The sequence below is a fragment of the Vipera ursinii genome (assembly GCF_947247035.1).
Source record: "Vipera ursinii genome assembly, chromosome: 1".
Classification (NCBI taxonomy): Eukaryota; Metazoa; Chordata; class Lepidosauria; order Squamata; family Viperidae; genus Vipera; species Vipera ursinii.
Genome location: NC_139512.1, coordinates 36,968,423 through 36,983,313, shown reverse-complemented (window position 1 = coordinate 36,983,313; position 14,891 = coordinate 36,968,423).

The window sequence follows — 14,891 nt, the reverse complement described above, 5'->3', positions numbered from 1 at the left end:
CCTTCCTTCCTTCCTTCCTTCCTTCCTTCCTTCCTTCCTTCCTTCCGAGTGGTGGGAAAATATTTGAGATGAGGGAGGGAGAAAAACAGGCAAGAAACGCAGCTGGGGAAGTGCCATCCTTCATGAGGAATGAAGAAATGCACCATCGCCTGGAAGTGGTCAGCACATGGCCCTCGCCTACTTCACATATCCAGCTTTCGTAGGCTCTGGGGGAGGGGATGCCATGAGCAGCATGAGTTGATGTTACCTATGCAGTGCTGCCCAGCCCTCAGCCTGCCCGGTTTTGGCAGGCAGCGGTGCGCTCTTCTCACAGTGCTGAGAGGCTGAGCCGGGTGGTATGAATCTGAAGAGAAGCGCAACGCTGCCCAGGCCCTAGTCTGCCCAAAGTAGGCAGGGCCATGTGCTAGCCACTCCCAGGCAATGGTGCATTTCTTCATTCCTCACAAAGGGTGATACCTCCCCAGTGTGTGCCCAGGGGGCAGTGCCGATGCAGCACAGGTGGGTCCCTCACTGTTTCCAGCTGGCCTTGTGGAGCTAAGACTGAATGTATTTCAGCATAGATGACCACCATGAAATTGGCTTCCGGCTGGCCTGGGCTGGGGCCAAGGCAGCGGGAGCCATTCCCTCACTGTTTCCAGGATGGCTTCGCAGGCCACATGAAACCACTTCGCAGGCCAGATCTGGCCCCCGGGCCTTGTGTTTGACATGTCTCCATTAATGTATCTTAATTTTGTATTTAAATCCTTTGCTAAGAATATTCTGATAGAATATCATCTTTGAATACAACCTTTCTGCTATCACCAATTATCATTATTTCACTGGAATATAGCCACTCCAGGACCCCTTTGGCTTAGTATTTGTTTTGTTTTGTTTTTGGTCATATCCATATCTATAATGGAGGGTATATTTTCTCTCCCTTGAAGATCTAGATAGAAAGTGCCATTTCAGCAGGTGTAGATTTGCCTGCTGCTCTGGGATAGTAGCCACATTGTGTATAGCTGCCAAAATACCTTCATTTAGCAACAACTTAGAAAATTTAAGAGCCTTGTGCTGGCATGGACCTGGTCATCCCACAGAGTCTTGGCCCAGAGAATTATTCATGACCTGAGGTCTGAAATTCCGGGGTTTCAATAAAAAATCTCCAGTTTGAAGGAGGCAGGTCCACATTACCAGTTCTATAGAGACCCTCTGCTAAGAAAAAGAATTCAAATTGCTAATGTTGTATAAAAATTATGTTGGTTATAGTTAAGGTTTGTTAAGGAGGTGAGATCCTAAGTGAGCCCTAAATTCTGGTTCTGTGACACAGACCTAAAAAGTAGCTGTGAAACATAGAAAAGTAAGAAGAAAGAGCCAAATCTTTTTATTTTTCAAGGGAGAACTGTTATTGTTTCCACGTACTTTAGCTCATCCAGGAGAAAATATGCAATTCAATGTATATTTATTCAGAAGATTTCAGAAGATTTCTCATTGATTTCAATATTGGGTTAAAATATGCATTGATTTCAAGGAATCACAGAATTATAGAGTTAGAAAACACCTTAGGGATGATCTAGTGACAGTGAAATTTTCCTCCAATGGGATTTTCCCATGTATTTTACCAGGAAACATGGATAGGGAAGGCTAGAAAAGTCAGTTCCCTCCTAACCATACCCAAGCACTCCGAATTAGTTGGCAATGTCCATTTTCCTCTCCGAGTTCATGGTGACATAACACTAACCCTAAGTCCGTGGTGGCGAACCTATGGCATGTGTGCCACAGGTGCCATGCAGAGCCCTCTCTGTGGGCATGCGCGCCATCGCCCCAGTCCTAGGCCTTCAGCTGGTTTTTTTTTTTATTGAAAAGTTTTATCATACATTTTACCTTTAACAAACCCCCCTACCCCTCCCGTATCCCTCCCTCCTTACCCCTCCCCCCCTCCCCCCCGACTTCCCAGAGCTAAGTACAAGGTATAAAAAACAAAAAAAAAGAATCATAAACAACCATATGCTAACTGAAGTAGCCGAAGGACCACTCGGGACGACAGGCTAGTAACAACAGGTTTATTTAAGAGCAAGGCGAACATAGAATAACTTGTCCGGCTTTTATAGCCGGCAGCTGGTCTCGAGGACCAATCAGAAGTGTTTATTTTGGCGCCGTGTCAGACAGGGACCAATCAGCGCCGTCTTCTACTGACAGCTCCGGCTTCCGCGTGGTGTGGTGTTTTGACAGCCGCGAGCTGTCAGTGGTTGCGCCTGCGCTGTGCGGTGACGCTTTGACAGCTCAGGCTTCCTCACGGTCCGGAGTTTGACAGCCGCGAGCTGTCAATGGTGGCGCCTGCGCTGTGCGGGGAACTTTGACAGCTGTCAAAGTTCCCGCGTGTTTTTCTGTCAGGCGGCTTTTCGTTTATACCCTTTGACGCTGCAGTATATTGACTATATAAGCATACCTATTAGTGGCTTTTACATATATAACACACCCCTTACCCCTCCCCTGGTTCGTTTCTTTCCTCTTGAATGTTTGAACCTGCCCACTGATAGTCTTTTAGGTAGGTGGGTGGTCTTCGATTTCTGGTTGAGCGGCGAAGGGGTGGAGGGTGGTCTGGTTCTGGTCCTTCGTTTTGGTGTTCTTCTTCCTGGTTTGGGATAGGCGGCATTTCCGGTGGGGGTTGTATGTCGGCACTGGTTGGTTGCTCAGAAATGTGTGGTGGTTGTCTGGGTCTGAGCTGATCAATATGGCGGCGTATGTTGCCCTGTGCTTGCGTAGCTATAAGGTATGAGATGGGCCCTGTTTGTTTTATTACTGTCCCTTGGACCCACTTGTTTTTATCTGTGTATGATCGTGCCCAAATCAATTGACCTGGGTCGAGTGTGCGGGTGGGGTGGGGGTGCTGTTTTTCTTCTGGATATGTATCTGGGTGCAGTCTGTCCAGACGTGTTATTAGCCTTCTCCCCCATCTTAATTCCGCCGGTGATTTGCCGGTCGTAGAGCATGGTGTTGTGTGTTGTGCTAAGAGGAACTGGCTGAGGCGCCTCTGCCAGTTTCCTTTAACGAATTTTTTTAACGCTTCTTTTGTGGATCGTACCATAATTTCAGCCATCCCGTTCGACGATGGGTGGAACGGCGCCGACGTGACCAGCCTAATACAATTCTTCATAGCGAAGATCTGAAATTCACGAGAGGTGAATTGAGGTCCATTGTCAGAAACTATGGTGTCAGGTAGGCCGTGCGTAGCGAATATTTTTCGTAAAGCTTGAATAGTGGCTTGGGACGTTGTTTTTCTAAGGGGTGTGGCTTCCAGCCATTTAGAGTGGCTGTCTACTACAATTAAGAAACTTTGGCCCTGGATGGGACCTGCAAAATCTATATGTATACGTGACCAAGGGTTCCTTGTCGTCTCCCATTTATGGATTGGTGCCTGGGGTGGCTCATTCCTGGTCTCTTGACAGGTATAACACCCACCCACATACTTTTCTATTTGTTTATCTATGCCGGGCCACCACACATAACTTCTAGCCATCGCCTTCATTTTTACAATTCCAGGGTGTCCTTCGTGTAAAATTTGTAATGTTTGGTCAATGTTTTTCTCTGGTATGATGACCCTATTTCCCCACAGCAGGCATCCTCTATGTGTTGAGATCTCATTTTTCCTGTTATAATAAGGTTGGAATTGAGGTTGTGGATTTTGAGCTGGCCATCCTGTTGTGGCCCATTTGAGGATTCTGGCAAGTATTTTATCTTTGGCTGAATTATTAGCTATAATGTTTGCAGTCAGGGGGCATTCTGGAAGTTGGGAGATTGCTAAAATCTGGCTGGCTGGGGCTGGGTCTGAGTCCCTGGTTTGTATGGGCAGTCTGCTGAGGCAGTCAGCATGTCCCAATTCTTTACCTGGTTTATGTATTAGTTGATAGGAATAGGCTGCTAAGAATGTTGACCATCTTAAAATTCTCGGAGAGAGAATTTGTGGAGTAGTTTTGTTCCAAGTGAATATGCCAAGCAGGGGTTTGTGATCTGTAAATATCGTAAATGGTCTTCCATACAGGTAATCATGAAATTTTTTGACCCCAGCTACTATTGCTAGGGCTTCCCTGTCAATTTGTGCATAGTTTCTTTCGGCTTTGGTCAGAGTGCGTGAATAGAAGGCTATGGGTCTTTGTGTACCATCCTTAAATATGTGACTTAAGACAGCCCCGATTCCATAGGGAGAGGCATCGCAAGCGATGCATATTGGGGTGTCCTCTCTGAAAAGGGTGATAGTTGAACTGTGACAGATAATCTTTTTTAACGATTGGAAGCTATTCTCATGTTCTTTGGTCCAGGACCAAGTTGTACCTTTGTCTAGGAGTCTATGCAGAGGCTCCGCAATAGTGGCTTTATGGGGGATGAAGGCGTGGTAAAAGTTTAACAATCCTAGAAAGGATTGCAGCTCTTGTTTATTCCTAGGGCTGGGTGCGGTCTGAATAGCCTGAAGTTTTTCTGAGGTGGGGTGAATGCCCTGGCTATCTATTTTGTACCCTAGGAATTCAGTGGATGTGACTCCAATAGAGCACTTTTCCCGCTTAAGTTTGAGGCCGGCTTCTCTGAGCCGGCTCAGCACAGCTGACAGCCTGTCAGCTAAGTTCGCTTCGTTTTCTCCGGCGATGAGAACATCGTCGAAATAGGGGCAGACCCCGGGTATTCCCTTCAGGGTCTTCTCCATGATACCCTGAAATATACCCGGGGCCGCCGATATGCCAAATTGGAGCCTCTTTACCTTAAAAGCACCGCGGTGGGTGACAATTGTCTGGGCCTCCGCGGTGTCCTCAGTGACAGGCAGCTGCAAATACGCCTGTGTGAGATCAAGCTTGGCGAAAAGGGCGCCAGAGCGGATGGAAGCAAATACGTCCCTTACCGCTGGCACCGGGTAGGCATGGGGGCTGAGAGCTAGGTTGACTGTCGCCTTATAATCAGCGCACAGTCTCACTTCCCCGTTAGGTTTGATTGGGGTGACAATAGGGGTCTCCCAGGTTCCCCCTTCTGTTGGCTCAAGCACCCCTAGTCCTACGAGGCGATCCAGTTCGTTTTCAATTTTTTCTTTAAGGGCAAAAAGTACCCTCCTGGCTCTTATCTTAATTGGTTGGATTGCTGGGTTTAGCTGTAAGGAGATGGGGGGACCCGTGTATTTCCCTAAAGTGCCATCGAAAACGTCGGCGTACTTATCGCAAACGGCTTCTAGGCTGGGTGTTAGAATGGTGTTAACCCCTGTTAAAGCGATGCCTAGTGGACTGAACCAGTTTAGTCCTATCAAATTGGTGCGGTTCCCTGGTGTAACTAAAACCTCCAGGGGACCCTTGAACCCCTTGTACTGCACTACGACCTTGGCTTTCCCTTCCAACGGAATGGGGGTCTTCTGGAAGTCAGCTAGGTGTACTTGCGTTTGTTTCAGGGGAATTTGTCCTCGGCCTTTCTGACAGATCTCCTGATAGGTGGTCAGCGAAATTAAGGAAACTGCTGACCCAGAATCCACTTCCATGTGGCAGGGCACCCCCTGAATTCTGACCCAAATCTTAACCTTAGAGCTTATGCTGTTTACCCTGTCGACTGTCTCTACCAGGGGCCCTGGGTGGGGTTCTCTGCTGGCCTGGGCAGCCGGCCTACCTGGGGGGTTTGCCTCCACCTCATTGATGTTGTCCCGGCCCTTGCTGCGGCACACCGGCTTGATGTGGCCAGTCTTCCCGCAATTGTGGCATTTCGCGTTCCTAAAACGGCAACTTCCTCGGGCATGATTGCCCCCGCAGCTGGCACAGGCGGCTCGTTGCTCGTAACGTGGTGGTGGCGGTGGAGGGTTCCTGGACCCCCGGCGGTCCGACGTTTTTCCCCTTCTCGGCTGTCGGTGCTCCATTCGGCGCTGTGGAGCTTCTCCGTCGGTGAAATCTACCGACTCTCCACTGTCGCTGAAGGCTGCGCTTTCCTGGTAGACGGTCGCGGGGGTCTCCGGGGTCGTGTTGGTCGGCTTCTTCTTGTGGCTGTGTTCGTATGCCATGATCTCCCTGGTCAGCTCGGCCAGGTTCATGTCGGGTTTGGACGTCAGTTTTTTCTGTAGCTTCTCGTCCCTCAGACCGATCACCACCTGGTCTCTGATGCGGTCTTCCAGGTCGGGGAAGCAGCAGTTCCTTGCGGCGTGTCTGACCCCGGCGATGAACTCGTTGGCGGGCTTGTCCTGCCGTTGTTTCTTTTGTGCGAATTGCACCCGCCAGTACAGTTCTGATCGAGCCGGCATGTAGTATTTGCTCAGCTGGTCCACCAAGTCCGCGTAGGAGACTTCAGTGATGGGCACTGGGCTGAACAACCCGACGGCTGCATCGTACACCGGGGGCCCGCTGATGTACAGCAGAGCGGCGGCCTTTGCTCGGTCGTCAGTGATTTTACTGACGAGGAGGAATCCTTCGACTTGGCCGAGGTGTGATTGCCATCTCTCGGGATGGCGGGTATCAAACTCCCTCACACGGCCGAAGTTTGCCATGTCGTCCGGTCCTGGGTTGCTCCGATGGAAGTTAAAACTTCCGTGACAGCTCTTGCCGGGAACTTCCTTCCTCGGCCGTGACTTCAGCTCCGGAGCGATCCCACCTTCGTCGCCAGTGAAGTAGCCGAAGGACCACTCGGGACGACAGGCTAGTAACAACAGGTTTATTTAAGAGCAAGGCGAACATAGAATAACTTGTCCGGCTTTTATAGCCGGCAGCTGGTCTCGAGGACCAATCAGAAGTGTTTATTTTGGCGCCGTGTCAGACAGGGACCAATCAGCGCCGTCTTCTACTGACAGCTCCGGCTTCCGCGTGGTGTGGTGTTTTGACAGCCGCGAGCTGTCAGTGGTTGCGCCTGCGCTGTGCGGTGACGCTTTGACAGCTCAGGCTTCCTCACGGTCCGGAGTTTGACAGCCGCGAGCTGTCAATGGTGGCGCCTGCGCTGTGCGGGGAACTTTGACAGCTGTCAAAGTTCCCGCGTGTTTTTCTGTCAGGCGGCTTTTCGTTTATACCCTTTGACGCTGCAGTATATTGACTATATAAGCATATCTATTAGTGGCTTTTACATATATAACACACTAACAACCATAAACTCTAAAATCTATCACTCTCTAGCTCATATAGGATAACTACAAACACTATTAATATAAAATATATAAAAATATATATTAAAAAAAGGGAAAAAGAAAGGAAGACTTATTCAAATGCTACATGAAACTTCTTAGTCCCGTATTTGTTCTGGATATACTCAATCCATTTTCTCCACTCCATAATATAGCGTTCTTGCGAATGATCTTTCAGATAGGCCGATATCTTTGCCATCTCTGCCAGGTCAGAAACCTTTAAAGTCCATTCTTCTATAGTCGGCAGTTCCTCCTTCTTCCAATACTGACCTATTAAGAGTCTTGCTGCCGTAATTAAATTCAACATCAACTTAGTGTCCACAACTGTAGCATCTGTGATTATTCCCAACAAAAAAAGTTGCGGACAAAACTTTATCCTCTGTTTAAAAATCTTCTGCATGTTCCACCAGACTTTTATCCAAAAAGCCTTAACCTTTTTACAAGTCCACCATATGTGAAAATATGTTGCGTCTTCGTCACCACACCTCCAACATTTAGGCTGATAATTCGGATACATACTTGCAAGCTTTTTAGGATCTAAATGCCATCTATAAAACATTTTGTAAAAATTCTCTCTTAGATTTTGAGCTTGTGTAAATTTTACGTTCCTCACCCAGATCCTTTCCCACGTGTCCATTGTAATAACTTCTTGGATATTTTGGGCCCATTTAATCATACAATCTTTAACAAGCTCTGTTTCTGAGTCAATTTCTATCAATGCAAGATATATCCGTTTGATATGTGCTGGACCCTGATTTCTAATTTGCTTTATCAGCTTTTCATCAGTCATTGTAAAACCAATTTTCTGGTCTTCTTTCCACCTGGCCCGTAGCTGAATATATTGAAACCAAGTTTGAACAATCTTCTCATCTCGCAAGAGGCTATATGATTTCAAACACCAGACATTTCTTTCCAAGCTCAGAATCTCCTTGTACGTAGTCACATCATATTTGAAACCAGCATGTATATTTTCTATTGCGTGTTTTGGAATTGCCCACAGTGGTATCTTGCAATCTAACTTATGTCTATACTTCTTCCAAACTCTCAACAATGCCTGTCTTAGAATATGCACTCTAAACACATTGTCTACCTTCTTGTCATACAACAAATATGCATGCCAGCCAAACAACAAATCGTGGCCCTCAAGATTTAATAATCTCTCTTGTGTCAAATTAATCCAATCACTTATTCCTACTAATGCAGCAGCTTCGTAATATAGTTTAAGATTGGGCATTTTAAGACCACCTCTCTCACGAGTATCCTGCATAATCTTAAGTTTAACTCGTGGCCTTTTCCCTGCCCAAATAAATTTATTGATACCTCGCTGCCATTCCTCCAAATTAGAATCTTTCTTAAGAATCGGTATCATTTGAAATAAGAATAAAAATTTAGGCAGGACATTCATTTTCACTGCTGCGATCCGTCCCAACAAAGACAATTGCAATTTTTCCCAACTCTCCAATTCTTTTAGAATTTTCCCCCATAGTTTTTCATAATTATTTTTATATAACTTTGTATTAGAGGGCGACAAAAGCACCCCCAAATATTTAACCCTTTTAACAATTTCAAATCCAGTTAATCCTTCTAAGAGAGCCTTTTGCGAAACTGTCATATTTTTGGCCAGAATTTTGGTTTTCTGTATATTAACTTTAAATCCAGAAACCTTCCCGTATTGTGTTATTATCTCCATCAGGTCCACAACAGAGTTCTCTGGCTGGGTCACTGTAACAACCAGATCATCTGCGAATGCTCTCAATCTATAATCCTGATCTCTAATTTGTATACCCTTAATTTTTTCCGAATTCCGTATTTTAACCAATAATATCTCTAATGTTAACACAAATAACAAGGGCGATAACGGACACCCTTGCCTTGTGCCCTTCTCAATATTACATGCTTCTGTCAGGCTATTATTAACTATAATTCGGGCAGTTTGTTTTTGATATAATGCCCTAATCGGTTGTAAAAAATTTTCCCCAAAATCCATTTTGTCTAAAACTTTCATCAAAAATTGCCAATTCAATTGATCAAAAGCTTTTTCAGCATCTAAAAAGATTAGCGCCGCAGGGATCTGGTTGTTCCTTTCCAAAAACTCTAACACATCAACTATATGCCTCACATTATTTTTCATTTGCCTACCACTAATAAACCCCGTTTGGTCCCCATGAATCACCTGTTGCAGAACCCTCATCAGTCTATTAGCCAACACCTTAGCAAATATCTTGTAATCTGTATTTAAAAGCGATATCGGTCTATAATTTTTAACTTGAGTAGCATCTTGGTCTTCCTTCGGAATCAAGGAAATAAAAGCTGTTCTCCAAGACGGTGGCACCTTTCCCCCCCTCTGGATTGTCTGAAACAGTTCCTTTAACGGTTTTATCATCTCTAATTGTAAATTTTTGTAGTAAGCCGCAGTCAAACCATCCGTACCTGGTGCTTTATCCACCTTCAATTCCTTAATTGCTGTAAAAATTTCTTCTTCTGTAATCAATTGATTAATCCCCTCTTTTTGTACTTGCGTAAGAACCAAAATGCTAGCATTCTCCAAATATATATCAATGTCTTTTTCATTAATCTTCTCCTTAGCATATAATTTAGAATAAAAATCCACAAAAGCATCCTTAATAAGGTCCTGTTGAAACACAACCCTTCCTTTATGCTCAATTTTGTCTATATTAGAAGCCCTTTGCTTTTTCCTCAGTCTATAAGCTAACCATCTACCTGGTTTATTAGCGTTGCAAAAGGTATTATGTCTGGCAAACCGCAAATTGGTTGCCACTTGGTCAGCCATTAATTTATCAAATTGTCCTCTTAACAGTTTAATAGCCTCCTTAGTCTTCACATCCTCTGAATTCAAAATCAAAGCCTTTTCTTTTTCCTTTATTTCATTCTCCAGTTCTTTCCTCCTAGCTTCCACAACACGTCTATGTTTATTGTTCATATATATCAACACCCCTCTCATATAGGCCTTGCTAGCATCCCAAACCATGTCCATAGAGGTGCCCTTATTCATATTAGTCTCAAAAAAATCCTTCATCCGCTGTTTATAGTCTTCCACATTTCTCTGATTTCTAAACAAATTCTCATTTACGCACCACGAGCGCCTATCTCTATTCTCCTTATTAATCTCTAGCCAGACTGGGCTATGATCAGAAATAGTTCTTGCACAAATCTTCACCTTCTTAGTCCTTAAAAAAAATCATTAGTCAACAAAATAAAATCGATCCTGGAAAAAGATTGATGTCTGTCAGAAAAAAAAGTATAATCCTTTTCCTGCAAATGTCTCTCGCGCCAAATATCTCGCAGTTCCAAGTCATCCTTCATTTCAAAAAAAGATTTAGGCAGTCTAGCATGACTTGGAACGCGCTTAAAGGCTCCAGCCTTGTCCATCTGTACATCCAAAACACCATTCCAATCCCCCATAAAAATAAAAGATTTATAATCCAACTGGGTAAGCTTTGAATGAAGTAAACTAAAAAAGTCAGCTTGTTGTTGATTAGGAGCATATAATCCAACTAAGAGCGTCTTTTTACCTTCTAGCAGCAACTCTATCATAACGTATCTTCCATACTTATCTGCTTCAATTAAGTCCGCTGTTAAAGCACTTTTAACATAAACAACCACTCCATTTTTCTTATTCATTGCAGAAGCAACAAATTGCGTACCCAACCTTGAGTTCGATAAATACTTTTGGTCCATAACCAGCTGGGTTTTGTAAAACTTTTTGGCTTTAGGCCTCTGCCGCCATGTGCAAAAAAAAAGTTTCAATCAATCAATCAATTTCAACTTCTCGCGGGGAAAAAAAAAGAATCTCACAAAGTTGGAACTGATTGAACTTTTTAGTCCCACCCAGTCTGCCGTTACCACCACAGCCATGCCCACCCAATGGGCCACACCCACCCAATTGGCCACACCCACCCAATGGGCCACGCCCACCTGGCACCTGACGATACATAAGTGGGTTTGGGGTTGCAGTTTGGGCACTTGGTCTCTAAAAGGTTTGCCATCACTAGTCCAATCTCTTTCTCAGTGTAGGATCCATTAGAACACCTTAGCTTTTGTTTGAAGACCTCCAGCAAAGGAGAACATATCATTTCACTTTCACTTCAAGGAGTACACATCACCATTTCACTAACTGACATATTATACAGTCAGGACAGAACTTTCTAATATCTAGCTTGAACCTCTTCCCTTGTAGTATAAACCTGTTTGTTTTGATCTTGCCCTCTAGGACAAAAGAGAAAAGGTTCTTTCATCTCTAGTTGAAGGCTCTTGATCTACCGTATTCGATATTGCTATCATGTCTTCTTTCAGTTGCCTTTTCTGTAGGTTAAATATCTAGTTTCATACCTATCACAGGGCTGGTTTCCAGACCTCTCACATTCTAAAATAATTCTCCTTTGTTACTCTTTGAACTGTGAAGCCCAGAACTGGATAGAACATTGTAGGTGGGATCTGACCAAGTCAAACAAAAGTTGAATATTTTTGAAAACCACAAAAAAACATGTACACATGAAAGGGTCACCTAAATCCCTTTCATGTGTACTACTGCCAAGCCAAATCTTCCTCATCTCATGCTTCTTCCTTCCGTTGTTAATAACCAAATGCAGAACTTTGCATTTCTCTGTGTTAAATTCCATCCTATGCATTTTAGCCTGCTGCAGATCCACTATTTATTTATTTCAATCAATGATCAGTAATTTATATAAAAACATAATTAAAAAACAGCATTCAGGCTTGCATCAGTTTTCTTATTTTCATTATGACAATACAAACTTCAACTAATGTACAGATAATAGATTTCTTATCTGCAAGAAGGAGGTTCACCTAGTAATTGTCAATTCATCTGCATATTAGTACAGCAAGGATAACATATAACTATTCCAAATGTTCTTGCAGAAATTACAGTAGAAAGGCAGGACTGTTTCTATCTCTCTAGTTCTGCTTGGGTAGGAGTGCTTGGCTAGTGTGATTTTAGAGTTCCCACGCTGTGGAAGGGACTGGCCCTAGAAATGCTTATTTAAGATAAAAGTATTTGATTACTTCACAACCCAAGTGCTGATGTGCTGTGGCAACCTGCTGAACTCAACCTAATGCTCCATATTATTTAATCTGTAAATTTTGCTATTCATCTTCCAGAGGCATTAGAAACACTGATGATAATATCTATGATATTAGCTTTTGTTCTACTGCAACTTTCCAGTTTGAAGAGTAAATGTCAGCCAAAATTAGACCAGTAAACCTGTTGGATTTATTGGATCTTCAGCCAGTAATTCACCATCAGCCTCCAGCCGTATACTTCGGCTTTAGACATTCCTATCTCCAATCTGATCAAGGCATTTGCTACAATCACAGGAGCAACAAGTATGATTCTCAAAAATTTGGTTTGCACTAGCAAACCGTATAGACTTCCACTTCTGTGCTATATAGGTTTTGGCTCAGGATCTAAGCCTCAATATTTTAATGCTGCATATATTGGTTTTTTACACTTACAAAAGAAGTGCTCTGTGGTAGATGAGAATTTTGAGGCTAATTGGAAGACATGGTGTGAATTTCAGATCCCTTTGTAATGAAAATCCCCCAAGATATCCTTATATAATCCAGCCTTGATGCTTGTCTCTTTTAGCAAAACATTAAAAAAATATTTTTGAATTTTCAAGATGGCACATCAGCCTATTTTGCTTGCTGTGTGAAGTACGAGCCTCCTACTGTTTAAACCCAATGGGGATTTGCAGTATGACAGCAATAGCATCTGCACCAAGGAGTATTGGTATGTTATGCCCTGCAATATGAATTGTACATAGAAACAGTAGCAACCAGTGCAATTCTCAAAATAGTGGTGTTACATGATTAAACCAATTGAAATCCATAAACTTACTTGAGCCACTGTTTTCTAGATCAATTGTAGTTTCTAAGTGGTCTTCAAGGACAACCCTTTATGATTGTAAGCCTCCCAAAGTTACCCTGAGGTAAGATGACAAGAAATGGGTGGCAATAAATTTTACAGATAAACAAATAAACCCCATATAGATCAAATTGCAATAATCCAAAAAAGAAGTAGGGTGAACAGAACATTGGCAATAACTTTTCCTGGTGATGGAAATTCTATTGAATAGTCTTCTCCCTGAGGTCAGTCTGGCATCTATCTTGAAAGGATAGTGGGATGGTTTGGCTTGGTGGGTATTGTTAACTGGTATTGTTATCTATTGTTCTATTTTATTCTCTTTCATGTTTATATACTCAATTGTTCACCATTCAAGAATTTGTTAAGTGATTATTGTGTATACAGAATTGATAACTAAAGAAATATTCAAAAAAATTCTTGTTAATTACCTGCATCTATCTTCATAATAGTTTTCAGTCATTTCTAGAAACGAACTGCAAATTTGAAATTATTCAAAAATTTTTTCCAATAGTAGGATCGATGTTGCTTATATTTCTGTGTCACACACCATTTTTCTGATCGCATTTTCAAATACAACCAGTACATCTGTGTGTTTGGGACATGCATTTGTCGCAATTTCATTTCTGCAGGGCTTCAGGTTCAGTGAATAGTGGAAAAATATATGAACTGGACTCATCATCACAATCCTCATTTGTTGTGTGCCTGGAGACAAGCTTTTTAGTAGGCTTGAGAGACAGAGAAACAGAGAGAGACAGAGAGAGAGATCTTGCTACTGCTGGTCTTTGGTTTGTTTGTTTGTTTCTCACAGGCCAATGTGACTGTATTTTTTCCTGCCAAGATATAAGCTTTGTCTCCTGCAAACCCAGGAGACGTTATAAATAATTAGAATATGCTGCTGAAACATGAAAATGATAACTTTCCTTCCTTATTTATTTGTCCCTCTCGTGCTATTAATCTGAAGAGCTAACTCTTGCCTTGGCATCTTCCCAGTAAGAGATCGTGCCGTGCTCATTGCCGGGACTTCAGAAAGCAGCTTCTTGGTTGATTAAGAAAGTTTAGCTTCACTTGGGAATTGGATTTCCACCTGCTCAAGCACTTTGCTGTCTGCTGAGATATCATCTTCCCTTATTTAGTTAATTTTTTTTAAAAAAAGAGGAAAGGCAAACATGTATCTATTAGATGCTTGTTTTCAAGGCTGATCATTTCATCTTCATCAATATTTTACGTGATAAACAGGTCACTAAAGCCATTTTTAGAAACAGCTCGTTGTAATGATGCTGGCATAGGATACAGATTTTATCTTGGATGAGAAGTGAAATATTTTCAAGGAAAAAAAACCTCAAGAAAGTCCAATCGCCTTTTGAGAAAAACACCTTTGGGACAACCATGACCTTGATGATTGAGAATCTCCATGGACATTTCCACTGGGAAAATCTTTTCATTCTGATATTTGGGCATTAGGTGTTCTAAGAGCATAAGAGCTTGTGTTATTTTCCTGACCATTTGTACATTTTTCCTGACCATTTGTACCCTTAATTTGTTTTCCTCTCAGACAATAACTGTGAAGAAAGAAATCCTACCTTAGTATTTAGAAGAGTTATGGTCTCAACATCCAGCATCTTGAATGCAAGGTTTGGGAAGGTTCTTATTTGAAACAGCAATAGCACTTAAACTTATATATCACTTCATAGTGCTTTACAGCTGTCTCTAAGGGGTTTATAGAATCATCATATTGCCCCCAACAATCTGGGTCCTCATTTTACTGACCTTGGAAGGATGAAAGGCTGAGTCAACCTTGATCTGGTGAGAACTGAACTGCTGGCAGTCAGCAGAGTTAGCCTGCAATACTGGATTCTAGTCACTGTGCCACCACAGAAATCCTAA